A 19,562-nucleotide genomic window follows, 5' to 3' on the forward strand; every position below is an offset into this window, starting at 1 on the left:
GTTCAGCTATACAATATGGACTTCAGATGTTTCAGGGCAGTGGTCTTATAAGTAAGCTGGGCTATGATGTCTCCAGGGGGCAGGCGGGGTCTGTCTCATTCCTCTGAAGCTTCTTCAGATCAGTAACCCAGCTCCAAGAATGGAATCAATCCACTGTGCTCACTGACATGAGAGAGCCCCAAAAATAGAACTATAAAGGATGACATTTCTTTGTCTAACAAATATATTTCTCAATTCAACATTTCCAGCCAGTACTCTGTCATTCCCAGGCAGTTATTTAGTGGAAATGACTAAGAGTTCCATTTTATTGAAATCTTTCCCCTTGGGGTATAATAGTTTATGTAACAGGAGCAGCCAGAGAGTTCAGTTTTTGAACATAAGAAAAGAAAGTCATTAAAATTACTCTTAGGGTTTGTTTATCTGGAATGTACAGTGTGATGATCCCACCAAAGAGTTATTAACTCAAAACAAAAAGATAAGATGAAAATCACATCCCACCCCCTTCCCCAAGAATTCTTACTGCATTTCTTTTAAATGCTTTTCTGGCTTCATAAATTGATGCACCTTTCCCTAAGAATCTTCTAGGAATTCCAAAGGAAAGCTGTGGATGTTGTGATTTTAAATTCTTTTCTTAGGTATTTCTTCTGGTTCATTTATGGGAAACACGTAATAAACAGCTTAACATTCCGAAGCAGCTTGAATTTAGCTTTTAGGTATAAAAAAAGGACACGTATCTAGCAGAATTCAGTCTCAGGTTTAGCAAAGAAAGCTAGGTCTTTGTCTGTCTGTACACACCACTTTCACATCTTATTTAGATAAACGAAGGGCCAGAAAATTTGGGAATTTTTAAAGAATTATGTTATACTTTATATAACATAACATACAAGTTATACTTTGTAACATTTAACTACATCTCCAGTTTTCAAGTTCTGATACTTGGGAGTTGCGGGGTATGATGGATCAGATTCCAGAATGAAAACGGCAGCAGGGCCAGAGACATGGGCTCGGTCCTGTCTCTGCTGCTCACCAGCTACAAAGCCTCAGGCAAGACTTCCCACAGCCCCCTCCTCTGTACATCTCTGCACAGACTCATGTCTGGGATTGGGTCCCAAGGATGCAGAGACCTGTGCCACTGTGTCTGCCCTTGAGGGTCTCTAAGTCCAGCAGAGAAAGTCAGACATGGGAATGATACAATAGCCGGGGCACCTACCACAGAGAAAGACTGAAACAAATAAGCGTGGGGGGCCCGCTGAGAGGGAGCCAGTACTTCCGGACGTGTCTGCTGGTTTCACAGAGAAGAAAACATCTCAGCCACTCTTCAAGAAGGGAGAGTCATCTTGTACATGAAGGAGATAAAAGAACTTCTCCAAGGGTATCACAGAAGTTCTGGAACAGTGAGTAATTAACTGGCTGAAGTAGAATTCAGGGAACATGCCAGTCACTTGTCTGTCTGCTCTCAGACCCACTCTCTGCCCTTTTGCCCTGCATCATGAGAAGGGCTAAGGGGTGACCCCCATAGTCTCTGATTTCTGGGCTCCCTGGCTTCTGGCTAGGTTCTGGCCAATGAGAGGCACTGCCCGGAGACTGAAGGGTGGCAGGTAGGGAAAAGCCAGTATTTCTCCTCTGTCCCTACTGGGCAGCATCTCATCAGAGAGAGGGTCTCCTTCAGGGCTTCAATCACCACCAGATGGCTCCTTTCTCTGTGAACTCGTACCGGCTGGGCAGGCCCAGTGTGGTCCCCAGCTCCTCAGCTCTGGAAACACCATTTCCTCCCTTTGTCCCCCTCAGTTCTAGAGGGGGTGGGCAGCTTTCTGCTACAACTCATCTTCGAGTTGCCTCACTCTGAGTCTCCCGGTTGGCTTCCGAGCTTTGCCATCCCCCATGTAGCTGATCCCTGTGTAACTAAATTTCCTGTTGGAAACACCTGGAAGGGTCTCTGTGCGCCACCAGTGTGGAGAGCATGGGGAGGAGCTCACGGGCTCAGGGGGAGGTTCTCTGAGTGTACAGTCAGGAATTCCAAATGTTACCCCATGGGTTTCCTCTCTTTATTGATGATGAACAGAGGACAGGCCCGTGCAGGGAGCATGGAGAGGTCACGACAGCAGACCACAGAGGAGGAGGGCAGCCTGATCCGAGGCAGGGGCGAAGAGAAGCCACGTCTGAGAGGCACTTCTGAGATGAAATGCATAGACTTGGCAGATGATCAGCTATGGAAGTACATTTTTCTGATAATATTCCTTTCTCTTAAAAAAAAAAATGCCTAGACTTGGAAACGGATCTGATGTCAGGGCTGAGTGGAGAGTGACTCCTGGTTCTGGTTTAGAAAACTGGGTAAATGATGGCACCGATGGGGGAGGACGAAGGACAGTAGCAAGGGAGAGGCCGATGCGGGCAGTGGGTGCCTTAGGGACAGCTGTAGGGGGGTGGGGTGGATCAGACCAGCTGGCATCTAACATCTCTTCCAGAATAAATTATGATTCCTAGCACTGGCCACATTTCTTTTGTGGTATCAATCATTGTTTCTTTCACTTTACAAAGAATTTGGTTGTCCCTTAAGTGATGGCAGTTGACATAACAGCTTAGCTCTATGTCAGGAAAATGAGATCTCAGGAGATTAGACATCCCAGAGTGACAGCACTGGGAAACTCCCTGAAGCTGGCGTCTGCTGTCTGGCCCTTGTGTTCCTCCCCATTTGGGACTTAACTGGTGCTGCTTTGGCCAAAGTCATGTCCATTTAGCTTTGTGTGACCCTCCACCCCTTACGAGGTCTGAGATCCCTACAGCTAGTGACTGGATTAGACAAAAGCTCTTGGGGTGCAGTTAAATGTCCAGCTCCCTGGAAGGAGCTGGAGGACTGTGGGAGAGGCCACAGGCTTCCCCAGGGCTCCTTGCTGAGGGAGGGCACAGAGAAGTACAGAGTCAGGAGAGACTGTTTTCTCTGGCACAGACACCTATGGGGTTTAGGTGATAAGCTGGAGCACAGAGTCTGGCCGGAGGTGCCCCAGATGGACCCTGAGCCATGGGCAGCTGAGGGGCAACACCCCCTGACCACTGACAGCTGCCAGTCATAGGACGGGCTACTGGGAGGCAACCGGCCCTTTCCTGGCTCTGCTCAGGCCTCGCCAGAAACCTAAGGAGTCAACTCCCTGACACGCCCTTCAGCAACAGGGGGAGGCTGCACTGTGTCCCCCACAAACCCATCTGAGACCCAATGCAGGGCCTGAACTAAAGGAGAGGCTGTGGTTAGTGATGAGGAGGCGTGGAAATGGCGGAGGCCAAGGAGCCTCTGGGATCTGTGCCCCAGGCAGTATTCTACGAGGGAATGGCTGGACATCCAGGTGCTCACCAGCCAGGAGAGGCAGTGCCTTCTCTCAGGGTCGCTTCTGGCCCTTGAATTCTGAGATTCTACAAGTCCAGGAAGAAGAGCTACTACCAGGAAAATAAAGAGAAGAGGGGGCAGGGGGTGTGGTGGTGCAGAAGAAGAGGAAGAAGAAAGAGAAAAGTCCTTTATCTAACGTTTTGTCCCCATGGCACGAGGGAGAACTGAGACAGGCTTGAATTGTTATCAAAGCTTGTCTCCAACTGTCCAGAAAGACCTTCCCTCTGAAGATGAAACCTGTCAGGACAACTGCTAGGGTCCCTGCTCCAACCCTTGACCTCTTCCCCCTCTCCACAGTCCCACAGCTTAACACACCACCACTGTCACAACCATTGTGTGACCTCTGGGAGAAACTGGTTTTGTTTTCATTCACCTTTAACCATGAGGGTCAGACAAAGAGGAAGGGCCTTGGAGAACCGCAGAAGGAATGAGACCATTTTCCATCAGACCTAATGTGGCGGGAAACCATGCAGAGACCAGGTGATGGCACAGCAGCCAGACAGTATGTGACAACAGCCCACTGACCCTTTGTTCTACCCACGGGGTTGGCTGGGCTGGCTTTGCTACTTCAGAGGCAGAGGTGAGGTATGTGTTCTCTTCTTGTCCCTGCACTTTCACAGAAGAGGGTTTTCTTGGGCACAGAATGAATGATGTGGGTATGACTTTAATTCCTTTGAAGAGAAGTGTGATTTCTCTCCAAGCCGGCAGGAAACCCCTGGTTCCTCATTTTCCTGGAAGCACAACAATGCACTGCTGGTGAAGACAAGGGGGTTCAGGGCTGAAGGGCATTCCTGCCCCCCACCCACATGCACCCTGTAGCAGCTGCTGCCTTAATGGCGGGTGCACTCACAGGGAACTGTGAGCGAAAGTGGAGTGCTCAGAGCCATCCAGAGTCCATCGGCTCCAGGCAAAGGCTGCAAGGGGACCTTTCAGGCCAGCTCTAAGAACTTGGACCGAGAGAAAAAAAAATAAAGAAAGCCCCTCTGGTCCTTCCACATAAAAGCTTCCTCCTTAGGAAGCTTGACTGCTGTACTCTCAGCCTCCACTCTCAGCTCCAACTTTATCCCAGTCCCCTCTGCTGTCCAGGGCAGCACAGGTGCTCCTTGAGGGAGAGGCTGTCCTCATCAGCTACGGACCCTCAGAGCTAGCCCAATGCCTGGCACAGAGAACGCAGTCAACGTTAGGTAAATAAGAAGGGAAACTGAAGATTAACAAGAGGCCTCAGGGGGAAAGGGCTACTGGAAGGACAACCTAATGCCCATCTGAATGAGGCAGGCACAGGGCAAGGGGACAATATGGAAAGATGTGAATGGAACCTAAGGGCTGGAGGTGGATATACAGGTCAGGATTACACTTACTGAGGCTACATCTAGGCTCAGCACCAGCTATTTATATGCATTGCCTCATTTTAATCCTGATAGCAGCCCCGTGACACACATACTTCTATTACCATCCCCAGTGGGGCAACTTGGAGAGGCATCAGCAGTGGGAGGCTCCAGGGGATAAGGAGGAGCTGGGGCTCCTCCCTGCTTCTCCAAGGTCCACCAAGAGGCAATGTGGCTTCGTGGTTACCACCATGGCCTCTGGAGTGGCCTCTGCCTGGGCTCATATTGACGTTCTATCCCTAAACAGACATGACCTCAGGCAAGTTACTTAGTGTCTATGCATATCAGTGTCTTCATGTGTAAAATGGTGAAAATGATAATAATTACCTCATACAATGTTTGAAGATTAAATAAATTAATACTATGCATCCAGGGTCAGCCGGCCCACCTTTGTTTTTGTAAATAAGGTTTTATCAGAACTCATTCATTTTCATATCATCCAGGGTTCTTTTGCTACTACAGCAGAGTTGAGCAGTTGTGCCACAGACCACATGACCTAAAGCCTAAAATACTTACTAACTAGTTCTTTACAGAGAAAGTCTGCTGACCCCCACCCCACATACAAAGAGATTATGATGGTGGCACATAGGAAGTGCTATGAGAACTGTTATTACTATTACTATTATCCTTAAGCATTTGTCTCATGGCCCCTCCATCCACATCTCCCACTGCAAGGATAACCTGATTGCCTGACATGCCAGGCCCTGAACCAGGCTCCGGGCACTGGGGAGAACAAGACAGAGAAGCTCCAAGCTGCTCCTGTGGGGCTTACAAGCCAGTGGAGGAAGATGGGGAAGCACAAACCAAAGGGGTAACTACGGTCTGTGGTAAGTTCTTTGAAGAAATAAACAGGATGTTGAGATAATAAAGGAATAGGAGCGGCCACTGCGGATGGGCAGGCCTCACGGAAGAGGCAATACTTGGACAGCAACCAGAGAATGCAAAGCGCTAAGTGTGAGCGACGGCAGGAAGGCCATTGACGGCACAGGGGACAGGAGGGCTAATGACCAGGTCTGGGAAGGAGTTGCCGTGTTTGAGAAGCAGAGGGGAGGCCAGGGCTGACCACATGTAGGGCAAGAGGAAGGAGTGTGGTCTGTCCCAGGAGCAGAGGATAGCTGAGTATTTTCAGGAGACTCTGGCAGTCTGCTCTGGAATCTGAGGACCATTCTGGATGCCGAGTAGAGGGTGGGCCGCGAGGACTGGGGCAGTGGGAGAGCCTTAGGGCTGCTGCTCATGCAGGTGGGGACCGGGAAGAGGTGGCACAGCCTGGGCTACGGAAATGCAGCAGAGTGCGGTGTGGGGGGGGGTATATTTTCAGTCAGATCAAGAGGATGCAGTGCAGGATATGAGGCTTAAAGTCAGGGAGGAACTAAGATTTGGGCCTCACTCTAGGTGGCGGCCGCGCTGTTCCCTGGGATGGGGCAGAAACAGTGCAAAGGGAGGGAGGAAGGTCAGGAGTTGTTTGGGACCAAGGGAAAGAGCCTAATCCCTTTTCCTTAAGACACCCCTTCAAGTGAGGAGGCAGCTGCGTGGGCCCCCTTGAGACCTGCCGAAACCTTCCTGCTTCCCTCCTATGTGCTTCCCATGCGTTCCTCCGCGCCTGTTTGCTGTGAATGGGCTGTGCTTCCTCTGTACTTTGTATTCCTCTGTCGGGGTCCAGAGTGAAGTGATGAGTAGCAGGTCCCACGAGCGCCCCCATCCCAACAGGCAACACTCCTGCTGGGCTGGGGGCACAGCCAGGAGCCACGCAGGCACAGCACTGGCACCCGCAGGCTGCACATGAGCCCATGGCTCTTCCAGACGCCACCCCCCATCTTGGGTGCCACTGTCCCTCACCTGGGACCCCTCCCTAAGGGAAATGCTTCTCCTCTACCTGGAGCTGCCTTCCTGTTGCCATTTTTCTCATTTCTCTACTTCATCCTCCAAATGCCTTTTCCTCCCAATTCACCAGATGTGTTATTTTGAATTCATGTTCACTTTGGACTGTCTCCCCCTAAACATAAATTCACTCAATCAATCACTTTTGTAAATCACTCCTTTGCTGAGAACCTACTACATGCAGGCACTGATGGGCAAACAGCAATATTACAGCTCGTCGGCCAGATTCCTCATACCCCCGCCCCTCCCAGAAGAGGGCTTTGGTCCCCTCAACCTTAGCCCAGCAACGCCTCCAGCGGCCACTTTCTCCCTGTCCCCTCCCCTCCATTCCTGGCTCCTGGGCAGTGCCTGCAGACCTGTAGCCCCATCAAACCCCCTGGGCATCTCCCTGCAGCCTTCCCTACTCTCCTAGTCATCTGTATTCTGCCCTGGAATCAGGCTGGGGCCCAGATCTTCTGGGTGTTGCACGGCATGGGTGCGTGATGCTCTATGTTGTTTGGGAGACCATACTGTATTAGTTTGATGATCTAAACTACAATCATAAAATCTGACTTGTGGACTAGTCTCTCCTAAATTGTCAACCTTCTGCCCTTTATATGGCATTTGGTACTTCCTTCTAGAAACTCTCTGATCCCTTGGCCCTGGGGATGCTGGGCTACTTGGTTCTCCTCCCACCCCTGACCACACCTCTGGGCTCCCTGAGGGGCTCCCCGGAGCCTGGGTCAGCCCTCTGCCCTTGTTCTTGCCACACTCCTACCTCTCCTCATTTGAAAGGCTCCCTCATCCCCAGCCAGACTGTATTTCTGAATGCAGGTGGGGTTCCCCACTTGATCACCTCGTGGGGCTGTCACCTCAGACTCCCCGTTCTCTCCCCCTTCTCCCTTTCTGATCGCCCTAATTTCTCACACAGACAGGAAGACAGAGCACATTAATCCCAGGAAGGGATGGAGATTACAGTGACATGCAGGCACAGTGACATGGACACTTGGATACAGAGCCAACAGACAATAGTCTAGGGTTTCTAGAAGGAAGTACCAAATGCTCCCTGGAATTCAGGAGCACTTTTAAGCAGAGGACTAGGCCCAGCCTTTGCCCAATGCCATGCTCCCTGGCCTAAGGATGCCCTGAGGAAAGGGGAGAGACCTGAGACCATCCTAACTAGGCTACAGACCAGACAGCCAAGGATTCAGAAACCTTGGCTTGACCTTAGGCAACTCTTGGCTTCCAAAGGGCAACATCATTCCAGCTGTTCCTCACCTTCCCACACATTCCCGTGCACGGCTGCCTTTGTATGAGGGTCCTTTCTCCAAAGCTGACCACAGAGGTGTGACATACTACCACCTGCTGACTGCCTCAGAGCTGAGGGCTTCTGTGGCTGGAGCATGAGTTCAGGGTTGTGAGAGGCAGACAGGCAACCCCCTCTAGACCAGCAGTGAGGCCAGCTCTGACCGTGGCCCAGTGAGAAAGCAGACGAGACCAGAGGTGGCCCTCTCACCCCAGCCCTGAGAGGAGAAGCTTCCTGAGGTCCGCCATGCCCCCTCATGGGTGGGCATCCAAGAGTCTAGCTTGTGGAACATTGCAGCTCTTGGGGGCAATGCTTGACATCAGGTTCTTGAGACTGACGGTCTTGACCCAGATAACAGAAGATGAAGAGTGGAGGGGGAGATGGGACCCAAGAGAAGCAAAAAGAATTTGAAAGAGTGGCTCCCCTCCACCACCACCACAACTGGGCCAGTCAACTATGGGAGAACCTCAGGGATCAGCTAGCCAAGGGTTTCACAATTTTTTAAAAACAGTGAAACTCATCAAATCAAGTCTCGTGCAGGAACATCAGACATGAAAGTGTACAGAGGAACAGTTCTGGTTGAAGCAAGGCCTGTTGGGTTTCCCTCTGGCAGTTCTTTTGGGTAATCTCAGGGCATCCATGGCTTGATTTTTCAAGGTGATAACAACAATAATAGTAATAATAATAATAATACCACTTTACACATGCCAGAACTTTGCAGTATATATTTTTACATACAGTATCACACCAAGTCCTCATGCTAGCCCTGTGACAACACCACCCATCATTTCCAATGAAGTACTTGAGACCCTGAGTTGTCAAGTGGTGTGCCCCAAATTGCACAGCTAGCCTGTGGCAGAACAGGAACTTGAACCTAGGCTTTCTGACTCCAAGTCCAGTGCTCTTTTCTCTGTGTCATGGCTGGGGGAAGATGTACCATATCCCAACCAGCACCAAAAGGGAGGTCTTAATGAGAGGAAGCACAGCCTAGAGACCAGCCCCGGAGCCAACCACCGGCATTCAGTCTCTGCTGCCATTTGTTTCTGTGGGTCATCTTTTCCTTGCCTAGAAAGCAGGACGACAACACTACCTGCCTCTGAGGCTTGGAGTTAAGATGAATTGTGCGAATCCACGTAAATTACAAGCACACAGTGCCTGGCACATAAATAAGCTCCTAATATCTATGCATGTCTATCCTTCACTCCTGGCCAGCATTTATTCAGTGCCTGCTCCATGCAGAAGTCTGCACCTGTCCTATTGTGGGAGGCGGGTGGATGGGACAGGACGCCAAGGTACCAGAAATGCCTGTTCCTGAAGTCTGCAGTCCTGATGGGGATCACATCTATATGCAAAGCACAGCAACATTTCCAGAGCAGTCAGGTCTTAAAAATGCACCTTAGAGCACGATAAAAATGCTGGCTTGGACACCTTACCCCAGAGAAACAGACCTCTGTGTTGGAGGCCTATTTGTTACAAGAGTTTAGCCTCCCCTGATTGATATAGTTCTCCTACTGAGAGTAGCTAGAAGTCTGCTTTTTAAACAAGTTCCCGTGCTAGAGTCTACTCCCCATTACCATGTAAGTAGCACCAAGTTGGACCATTGTGCCAGCTTCTAGATCACTTCTCCTCCTCACTGGCCTCTCCCTGCCTCCACGTCTCTGAGTTTCCAGCCTGGGGCTGGACCTCTCCTCTCTTCTAACTATACTCCTTCTTCTGGTGAGCGAGCCTGCCTTAAATGCCATCTATGGCTGACAATGCCCCCGGCTTCCACCTGCAATCTGGACCTCTGATTCTAACTGCCTGGCCCACTTCTCCACATCTGTTTACTAAGAGGGATCTCAAACGTAGTACATCCAACCCTCCCCACCTGCTCTTCCCACAGCCTTCTTCCTGCTTGGTTCAATGGTACCACCAATCAATCACCCTGTTGCTTGGACCAAAACCTCCACAGTCATCCTTGGCTCCTCTTACGCTCCACCCCACAACACCAAATCCCATCAGCTCTTCTTCCAAACACACTTCCCACTGCTCACCATTTCAGCCCACCCACTCTGAGCCAAGCCGCTGCCACCTCCCCACTGCTCACAGCATAAGTGTGCCAGCTGTCCCCTCCCTCTGTCCCTCCCCGCTGGCCGAGTCACAGTCCAGTAGCCGGTGCCCTCCTTTTAAAAACAGGTCAGACGTGTCATTCCTCTACGCCCATGGCTCCATCTCACTCAGGGTAAAAGCCAGCGTCCTTAGCATCCCATGTGACCTGCCCTCCGTTCTCTGTCTTATTTCCTAGAGCTTTCCTCCTGTTCACACGCACACTCCCACCACAACGGCCTCGCTTTTTCTTGACTAGTAGAAGAGCCTACGGAGACTGGAGAGGCCACACGTGTCCCCATGTCTGCAACGCTCCTTTCCCTGACACCTGAATGGCTTGTTCCCTCGTTTCAGGTACCTGCTCAGATGTTACCTCATAAGTGAGGCCTTTGCTGGCCAACCCCCAAGGAAATGCAGCTTCTCTGCACTAATTACCACCTAGCGGGTTATATGTTTACTTCTTTACTGTCTGCCTTCTCCTGCCAGAATATAAGCTCTGTGAGGTCTGAGATGCTGCTGTTGTTTACTAAGGAACCAAGACCTAGACAGTGCTCATGACAGGCACTGAACAGATACTACGGAAAGACTGCACGGCTGCCTTATTCTGCAGAAAGCAGGCCACCTCCTTCCCACGCAGCTCAGCACTTCCTGGTGCCCAGCACTTCTTATTTCAGCTGTCGGTAAGTCCTGAAATGCTACCCCTTTCAGCTAGAGAAGGCAAAGCTGGCTGGTGATGGCCAGCCTGGGGAGGGGTAGCTGGTACCGGGAGCTGCTCTAGCCCCATGGGGCTGAAAGTGTGAACTAACTCCTGGGGAGGGGAGCCAGGTACCTGGGAAGGATAGGAAGACACTGAGGAGCATTTTTAAAGGTAGACAAGCCCTCAGGTCAATTCAATAAACACGCATGGGTGCTTCACCTGGTGCTAGAGAGCTCCAATCACACTTGCCAGGCTCTTTTCTGGAGGTTTCATCATGGCAACAGGTAAGAACGGAGAGCCAGGTTTCCCTTTTCAGCCCACTCTCTTGTTTTCAGCATCTATTTCAAACCTTTCTCCTCTCCACGAACCTTGGCCACGCCCCCCAGGCTCGCCAGGAAACTTCACTTCCTACTGCACAGAAAAAAATAGCAGTTTTCGGCCCAGAACTACCTCCACTTCCTGCTGTGAGACCGGCGCACCTTCCCGCGTGGGGCCCCTTCCCCCCCCAGGGCTGTGGCTAAGGGGGCCTCTGAATCAGGCCAGGCTCTCCACCTGCACTGGACTCCGGCTGCTTTGGGGGTCTTTGGTGTCAACTGCCACCCACTCCACGTGCTGCGCCCCCAACCGCTCCCCTTCAGGGGGCTCCCTTCAGCAGCACTGCCAGGGGTCTCCTGCATTTCTCTAAAACCCGAGCCTCCCTCTCACAGCCAACCTTCTTCACTCATCCGCCCCCACACACTGTGGGGTGCCTGCCTCCTCCGGGCTCTCTTCAGTCCCGTCCTCAGCCACCCTGGCCTGGCTAACACCCCCACCACGGTCCCTAGTGACTTCTGGGCCACTAACACCAAAGGTGAGTTTTCTGTCTTCATCCCACCTGGCCCCCTCAGCAACACCTGACACAGCTGACCCTCCAGGCTCTCCCCCAAAACACTTTTGCCTTTAGCTCCTGCAACTACAGTCCTGGCATCAAACACCACGTAGAACGAACAACTCCAACTGGCTCTCCTCAGCCCAGTCAGCTCCTCTGCCTCTACACCCACACATGCTACGCCCCATCTAGTGTCTCCTTTTGAACAGCCTGCAGGCATCCTAAAGCCAACACACACGTAACACTGAACCGATTCTCCTCTCCTGGCTGCTCTCTCCAAAGCCCCCCCCTTGGTGCGGACCCACTCCTCACCCGGCATCACTCCCCGTAACGCTGTCTCCGCAGCCCCCACCTCCAGTCACCGAGGGCCCCTGAATGCTCCTCACAGATACATTCCGCCTACTTGTCCCCACCCAAAACCACCGACCCCTGATGGAAGCCACCATCCCCTCTCACCTGGGCCACTGGAACAGCCTGATAGCTGGTGCCCCCTCACACACTTGCTGCTCCGAAGCAATCTCCACACAGCAGCCCCACCTAGCTGCTGAAAACAGAGGTTTATATAACGTGTTGGAGGCAACACAGCTGGTCAGTGCTGGGTGAGGATTCAGTGCTTGCCTCCTATCCAAGTCACTACACCACACTGTCCCTGGCGCCCACTCACTGCCTGAGATGCAGGCGGTGTGCCCCACGAGGGGAAGTGCGACGACCCACCGCGTCTTCTTTTTTGGCTCTCACGTCCCCCTTGGGGTCTACAAACAAAAATGACAATTCCACTTTTCCAAATGAGGGAGGAAAATAGAGTTTGAGGGGTTCAAAGAGTCACCCAGCAGTAGGTGGAACACAGGTCTCCTAGCTCCTTGTTGGGGTGATTTTCTCGATGCATGACCATTGTTAGGCACTGGCAGGTGGAACTGCAGGAAAGCCGTGCAGAAAACAGTTACCGTAGCAGGCCTAGACTGCTCCTCTTAGGAAGGTCTGCTTGCAAGGATGGCCCTTGGCTGCTATCTGCTGGGAAGGTGGATTTCGGGCAGGTTCCCTAACTGATAAGGTGGCTCACTGTGCCTAGACTGTTCTGCAAATGATGTGGTTTATGCTGACCACCTGTTTTCTTCTGGAAATCTGGAGTTTTGGTATATGCTAGGTAGAAGGCACCTAGATAACCAGTCCTCAATAAAAACCCTGGTCACTGAGTCTCTGATGAGCTTCTCTGGGGGACATTTCACTCAGTGCTGGAGAAACTACGTCCTATGTGGCTCCACTGAGGGAAGCCTCTTGGAAGCTTGTGCTTAGTTTCTCTGCACTTGGCCCTGAGTGCCTTTCCCCTTTGCTGACTATGCTTTGTATTTTTTCGCTGTAATAAATCACAGCTGTACAACTATAGGATGAACCCTGTGAGTCCTCCTAGCAAATCACGGCATGGTCTCAGAAACCCCCAAGGCAGAAGCCTTCCTAAAAAGAGATGAATTTTGATTTTTCTTTGAAAAGGTGAGGGGGGCATTAATTAGCATATTAAAACAGGAGGCATTTCAGGTGGAAGAAATGATATGAAGAAAAATTAGGAATAGATAAGCCAGGTGTAGGAATAGATAAGCCAGGTGCGGAAGGCCCTGCAACTGTTTAATGTGGCCTATACAGAGCTGATCTTACGAAAATCAAGCATTACAGTTGTGAGCTGGAAGAGACGGAGACTGGAGAGGCCACACGTGTTGGAATGATCTAGTGTCAGTGGAGTGAGCCACTTGAAGTCACACAATTGGAACTGTTAGTATCAAGGAGGGATTGAAAGAATTTAGTGGGTGGCTGCCTACAGCTAAGCTGGCGTTGGCCATTTCCGAGGAAGGTCTCCTAGAGTACTATGGAGAGGTTGAAGCAGCATGCCAAAGCCTGGTTTTTCAAATAAACCACCTCAACATAAGGAAATCAGCTGCAGAATAACTGCTTCCCATCCATGAAGCTCAATCATTCACACAGTCCTGTATCCCTTTGAAACGCCTTTACCCCAAATCCAAGGTTGTCCAGCCCTCCTCTCCACCGCTTCTCACTCCTCAGGAGGGCTTTCTGGAATAACCCTACTAGATTGTTTAATTGCTTCTATTCTGCATCTACTGAGCACTTAAGCCTTTGCTTTTATGTTAAATTATTTTCTGCCTTTGACCCGGGGAAGCATGAGTAAATGTTCCTAGATTGTATCACAGGTACCTGCTCCGTCTCTTCCTCTGAATCCTAACATCACAGAGGCTGAAGGCAGCCTTTCATGAACTGGCAGCTGCACCCCACCACCTGCTTCCATCCTCCAGCACCAAGGGCGCCTCTAACAGAAGGCTCAGAGCATGGCCTGGCTGTTCCCCGCCACCCCCCTTGGGAAGGGAGCACAGAAGGGCTCTGGCTCGCAGCCTGGCACCAGGGAACCTCACTCCCCACCCTGCTCTGACCTCATAGCTGGATCCTCTCTCAAGTAACTGCTCCGGCTCCTGGTGATCAAGCCAGCGCCTGATTTTGCTTCCCAAATCCATTTTATTTCTTCTGCTGGGTCCCTGTGTGGCCTCCCTGCCCAGTACTATTATTTCTCCAAGGCCACAGCTGCTCTGCCCCAAGTTCTTTTAAAGACTGGAATCCTGCCCCAGAAACCCACCCCCAGCAGTTGGGCTTCCATTATCTGATGCTGCCTGCCCTCCTCTCTGCCCTTGGCCTGCCAACGACTCATCCCAGCTTATCCCCACCATGCCCTGTCCCAGTTCACCTACCCTGGCACCTGAGGTCTGCTTGGTCTAGAAATTGCCAAGTGGCAGCAGTAGGCTAGTTTAAATAATGGTCTACCCTGGCACAGAGCAGCTCTTTCGCTTGTTTGTTTTTAATTTGAATTTGAATGCCTTTACACTAAATGCACACTTTGCACGTCCCCAGGGACCCTACAGTGCCATTTTGCTATCAAACACCTGGAAGAAGAAAACCAGCTTAACTGAGTCCCCACCAGACACTAGGCTCTGTGTATACACTGACTTGCTTAATCCTTTCAGCAACCCACATGGGCAATGTTATTATCTCTGTTTACTAGTGGGAATACAGAAGCTTGTGGAAGCTGGGCAACTTGCCCAGATCAAACAACTACAACCAGCAAGTCATGAATCCAGATTCAAACCCAGGCCTGCCAGATTCTGAGGTCTGCACTATTTCCACTATGACATCAGTGAAAGCAGTAGGTCTTGATTAGGCTGTGCATTAAGGAGGCCCCTCTGCAGCAGAGGGGAAGAGAAAACAGAAGGGCAGGGTAGCGAGAGAAGGGACAATTACAGTAGTACAAAAGAGGTCGGGTGGATGGGAACTCAGGCAGTAGCCCAGGGAATAGAGAGCGGACCAGGACAGGCTCGAGGAGACAGGGCAGACGGAACTAAGGGTGAGCAGTGATGTCCGCAAGGGTTACGGAGAACACACAGGGAGGCAGTTGTGTCTAAGGTGCTCCTGAAACACCCCAGTGAAGATTTTGTGTATCACAAATCAAACTGGCCTGGAAGAGAGAGAGATCAGAGACTTGATTAGCGTATCCTTAGGGGTGTTGGTTTAAGCCTTGGGAGGATAGGAGAGCTCTAGGAAGAGGAACATGGGGAATAGAAGGTCGGCCTCGAGGACACACTCTCAGTGCCACACCAAGCACACGCAGGGTGGGAGGAGGATGAGAAGCTCGAGGTCAAGGGAGGGAACATGAGTGGGGATGGTGGCACCCTCTGAGATGAGCAACAGCTGCAAAGCAGGCTGGCGACTGAGGATTACCAGGCCCTGGAAACCTTCAGCAGGCAATCTGAGCACACGGCAGGTGCACGGTGCCCGGGGAGGATGGAGCACAAATGCTGGCTGCTCTTTCTAGAAGCTTGTCAGTGACAGTGAGAGAAGAGGGGCTGGGGAAACACAGGTCTTCCTGTTTAACAGACTGAGCATGTAGGGAAGGGGCAGGAGCCGGTGGTAAGGGACCAATGGCCGGAATCTCTCAGAGGGAGGAGAGGGCTGGATCAGGAGTATAAGTGGGGAAATTCCAGGGATGTTTGGAATGGGTGAGGAGGGAAGCTGACGGAGCACCTGTCAAGAAAGGAGATGTGGGCAACTGCCGACAGAAAGCACGATGGGCACCCCTCCCAGCTTATGGGGGGCACTCACAGGGCTCTGGCCTTCAGCGTGGGCCACAGCACCTGCAGGTTCATTCAGATGGACACTTGCTCCAGCACCATCTAAGCATGTGCCACCACCTGCCTCCAGATAACAATATGAGCGGGTGCTCATCACTGTCACTGCAAATGGACTTCAAATTTTTCTGTTGGAACTGATGAGTATTTTCACTTTTATTTCCTCCCTGGTCCTAGAGCCCACTTCCTCCCAAGACAGGGCCTGTTGGGTGTAAGGGTTGACTGCTGTCTGCCACTCCAAACAAAGCTTTTCTCTGGGTCAAGTGACACTCCCTGGGGTCCAGGCCTGGCCTTAGCAGGGGCAGGAGACCTGCCAGTCTTGGGGACTGTTTCTGCCTGGCAGCACGTGCCTCACTGCCCCCAACATACCATGGATATCCACTCCCTACAGCCCCACCAGGGTGACAGCTCTTGCTACAGTGGAACCTCACAGAAAGCCACCACCTAGGCAGGAAAACTTTTCAGACACCAGGTCGGCGACTGCTCCCACTTCCTCTGGTCCATTAGCTCATAAATGCCCGGATCAGTGATAAAGGTATTAGACAGCCTAGGATGAATGTCTTTCTGTCCCCGTGCCCTTCCTGTGCCCAAAATCCTGGCTTCCTCTAGCCAAGAGGCTGTGAGAAGAGTTCAAGAGTTGGAGTCAGAAGACTTGGGCTGGGGTGCTGACTGGTCCCTACATACTGTGCAGTCTTTCAAGTCACTTCTGAGCCCCAGCTTGCAACCAGGTAAAGTGGAAAGGGCAGCACCTGCCCCTCCCTCCTCCCAGGGAAGCAGTGAGGAGTTAATCAGGAGAGATGGGCTATCTGTAAATTACATAGCACTATTCTGACTTCTGGGATCTAAGTAAGTACTGTGGGCAGCTCGCCCTCTCTCTCTCCAGAGCCCTGCCCAGCACATGTTCCCCAGCCAGCAATCCTTGGCAGCCCAAGGCACAAGGGAGACACAACTCAAATGAACTCAATGCAAACATTTGGTTAGGCCAACTTGATGCCAGATTCCAGGACATAAACGAGAAAAGACACAGGTCTTGCCCTAAGTTCAGTCGGCTGGTAGAGCCAACAGAGAAGGTGTCTGTTAACGCAGGGGCCATGGCAGTCTCCAGAACAATTTGCTCCATGTTGTCAGGAACAAACCATACAAGCGTTATCAGAGTCTGGGTCCCTTGCCAACCCCTGAGACTGAGAAAGAGGTGGGCAGATTCAGCTTTCTGAGAAACCTGGGTGGGAGCCTACCGCAGACAACCGAAGACCTCGGACACCCAGTCCTGGCCCAGCAGTGGAACCCAAAGGGTTACCACACTCCCTGCTCCACTCCTACCAGCTGGGAGATGTGGACAATGAGCCTGCTTTGGCCTGACTTGCAAGGATATCATGGGGGACAAAACGAGGACAAAAATGACAACAGCAATGAGAAAATGTTTTAAAAAAGAAAGAGCTTTACAAACAATGAATTAGCAATTTTTTCTTCAGAATCCTCCCCGGTAAAACTGAGAGAATACAGAAGCTCTATCTGTCTACATGCTGACGAGGCTTTCCCATGGCTGGCCTAATGGGACTGACTCAGAGCCATCCAGTAACCTCATGCTGCGAATCATCTCCACTGAAATACCCCCATTTCAGTGCTGCCAGTGGTCGGAGCCTGTCTTCTTTCCATCGCTCTGCCACCCACGGCCAGTGGGTAGGTACTCAGGTGCTGCCTGATGGAAACATGGCCCCAGACCACCACCCTGGGACCTGAGAAAGTCACCTCCTCTCCGACAGGACTTCCGGAGGCTAGCTCAGGCAGCAGGCTTTCTCCAGCCTGTGTGCAGGACCCAGGGAGGAAGATTCCAGCATCTAAGTGCCTACCCACTCCGCAGAGTTCAAAACAACACAAAAGGGAAAACAATGAAAAAACCTTTATAAGGGCTAGCCATTTTCTGCTGCCATCTCACATCCATCTTTCCTACAGGAATTCCTGTCTCATCCCTTTAAAGTGGAGTCAGGGGTGGGAGTATGAAGGTGGGAAGGGTTTTGCACTAACCATCCATCCTGTTGACACCCGTTTGGCTGTGTGTGCACAAGGCAGAGCCGGCGGCTGGACCCTGGATCTGAGAGGTCCTACCCAGCCTTTCCCTGCCTAAAATTATCTCACACACACCGAGAGCTGTTCTATTTGCAGAAGTACCTCAAAACCAGTTTCTTTGCCTTTTAGGTCTCCCAGAGTCCTTTTAAAATGCAAGTATCTCTGCAGGAAGGAACCATATTCCCCTGGCCCTCGCTCAGTTCTCACACAGCACCTGTGCTCAAATATTTACTGTATTATACAGGTTATTAGCGGCCTGTCCCCACAGGACACGGGTCAGAGCCCAGGGCTGTGGTAGGTGCGGCTGCAGGGGAGCCTGGGCGGGGCGCCTCGCCTCATTTCACCGGCCTCCCCACTCGTCTGGTGCAGCCCTGCCTGCCGAGCCCACAGCTGAGTCTCGTGAAACTAAATCTGAAATCGCCAAATATGGAAACTCTGCAGGAGGGGCAGCACCAGGCGAGAAAGTCGGCGGAAAGGCCCAGTGGGCTTAACAGCAAGATCGTGGCCCTAAGTATTCACTGAAAAGTCTCAGAATTGCCAAAACCCTTCAGAGCTGTAACGAGGGGGAGGCAATCTGGTCCGGGGAATCCGATTCCACCAGTTCTCTGGTGTCCCGGGCAACTCATTTCGCCTCTCCGAGCCCTCCGGTTTCTTCCAGGACCCCTTTGGGCCCGCCTTGGAGGGTGACGGGTTGTGTTTCTAAATAAGCTCGCTCAATCGAAGTTTGTGAAGGTTTCCATTCATTCCAACACTAAAGTTTCATTTGGGGGGCTCTGTCTGGCGAAGTCTTGCAGAAGTGGAGGCAGGGCCAGGGCTTTGCAGTGAGGTGTGCGGGGCACGCCTGGAAGTCCGCCGGGTCCTGCGCACCCCAGCCTCGGCCTGGTCGCCCCAGTCCACGGGTCCCAGCTTGGGACCCCCAGTCTCCGTCCTCGCCACAGCCTTCAGCTGGGAAAGCCGCTCCGGACCCGGCGCCAGGGGCCCGCCCCGCCGCCCCGCTCGCCCGCAGCAGCGGCCGTCTGCCCCGCCGGCCTCTCCCGACCCCCGCCCGCCGCCCCATGCGGGTCACAGACTCGGGGGACGCAAGAGGGACGGGCGCCCAGGCCCGGGGACCCAGCAGCCCGGCGCCGGGAGGGCGCGGGGCGCGGGGAGGCGGCGGCGGGGCTCAAGCAGCCGCGGCGCTTTCGCTTTCAAAGTAAGTGGGATAAGCCGAAGGGCGCTCCTCGGACCCCTCAGTCCAGCCCTCCGGCCGCGGGGCTTCGTCCCCGGGCGGCGTCCTGCCGACTCACCTGTGGCTGCCCCACGGGATCTGCTGGCGCCGGTCGGCAGGCGCGTCGCCACCGCGGCAGCAAGCGGCCGCGGGGAGCCGGGGGCGAGGCGGGGGCGAGGTTCCCAGCCCCCCACCCGGCGCGTAGACCCCGCCCGCGCGGGAGGCGGGGCCCGGCGGGGGCGGGGCCCTGGAGGTGTTGAGTGGGAGGGCGGGGCCCTGGAGGTGTTGAGTAGGCGGCTGCGACGCTCCCGAGCGGTTGGCACTCTAGCCTACTCTGACTAGAATCATGGGCGCCTCCAAATAAAAATCACCTCAAGCGCCTTGAAGAGGATACATCTTACCCTTCAACCAGGGATGACCAGGCTCAGCCAGTCCTTTCATGCTTTGACCCATTAGCTCAAGGTCTGAGGCACAGCTCAGATGTGGAGCCCGGAGGAAACAAGCAGGAGGGAGGCCGAGCTTGGAGTCATGTT

General features: G+C 52.6%; 1 protein-coding gene across 5 annotated transcripts in view; it reads right to left on the reverse strand.

The window, feature by feature from the left end:
* The window catches only part of TRAF5 (TNF receptor associated factor 5), a 44,230-nt gene extending 24,984 nt beyond the window's left edge, over positions 1–19,246 (reverse strand). For 2 of the 5 annotated variants that reach the window (XM_073216974.1, XM_037015334.2), the window contains exon 1: positions 19,109–19,246. The gene's annotated coding sequence lies outside the window, so the exon portion shown is untranslated. Of the gene's footprint in view, positions 1–12,033; positions 12,122–19,108 lie in introns of all 5 variants that reach the window. The other 3 variants (XM_037015331.2, XM_037015332.2, XM_037015330.2) reach the window with 3 other exon arrangements.
* Between the last annotated feature and the right edge of the window lie 316 nt (positions 19,247–19,562).

This window comes from Manis javanica, chromosome 11 (assembly GCF_040802235.1).
Source record: "Manis javanica isolate MJ-LG chromosome 11, MJ_LKY, whole genome shotgun sequence".
In the NCBI taxonomy this organism is placed as follows: Eukaryota; Metazoa; Chordata; class Mammalia; order Pholidota; family Manidae; genus Manis; species Manis javanica.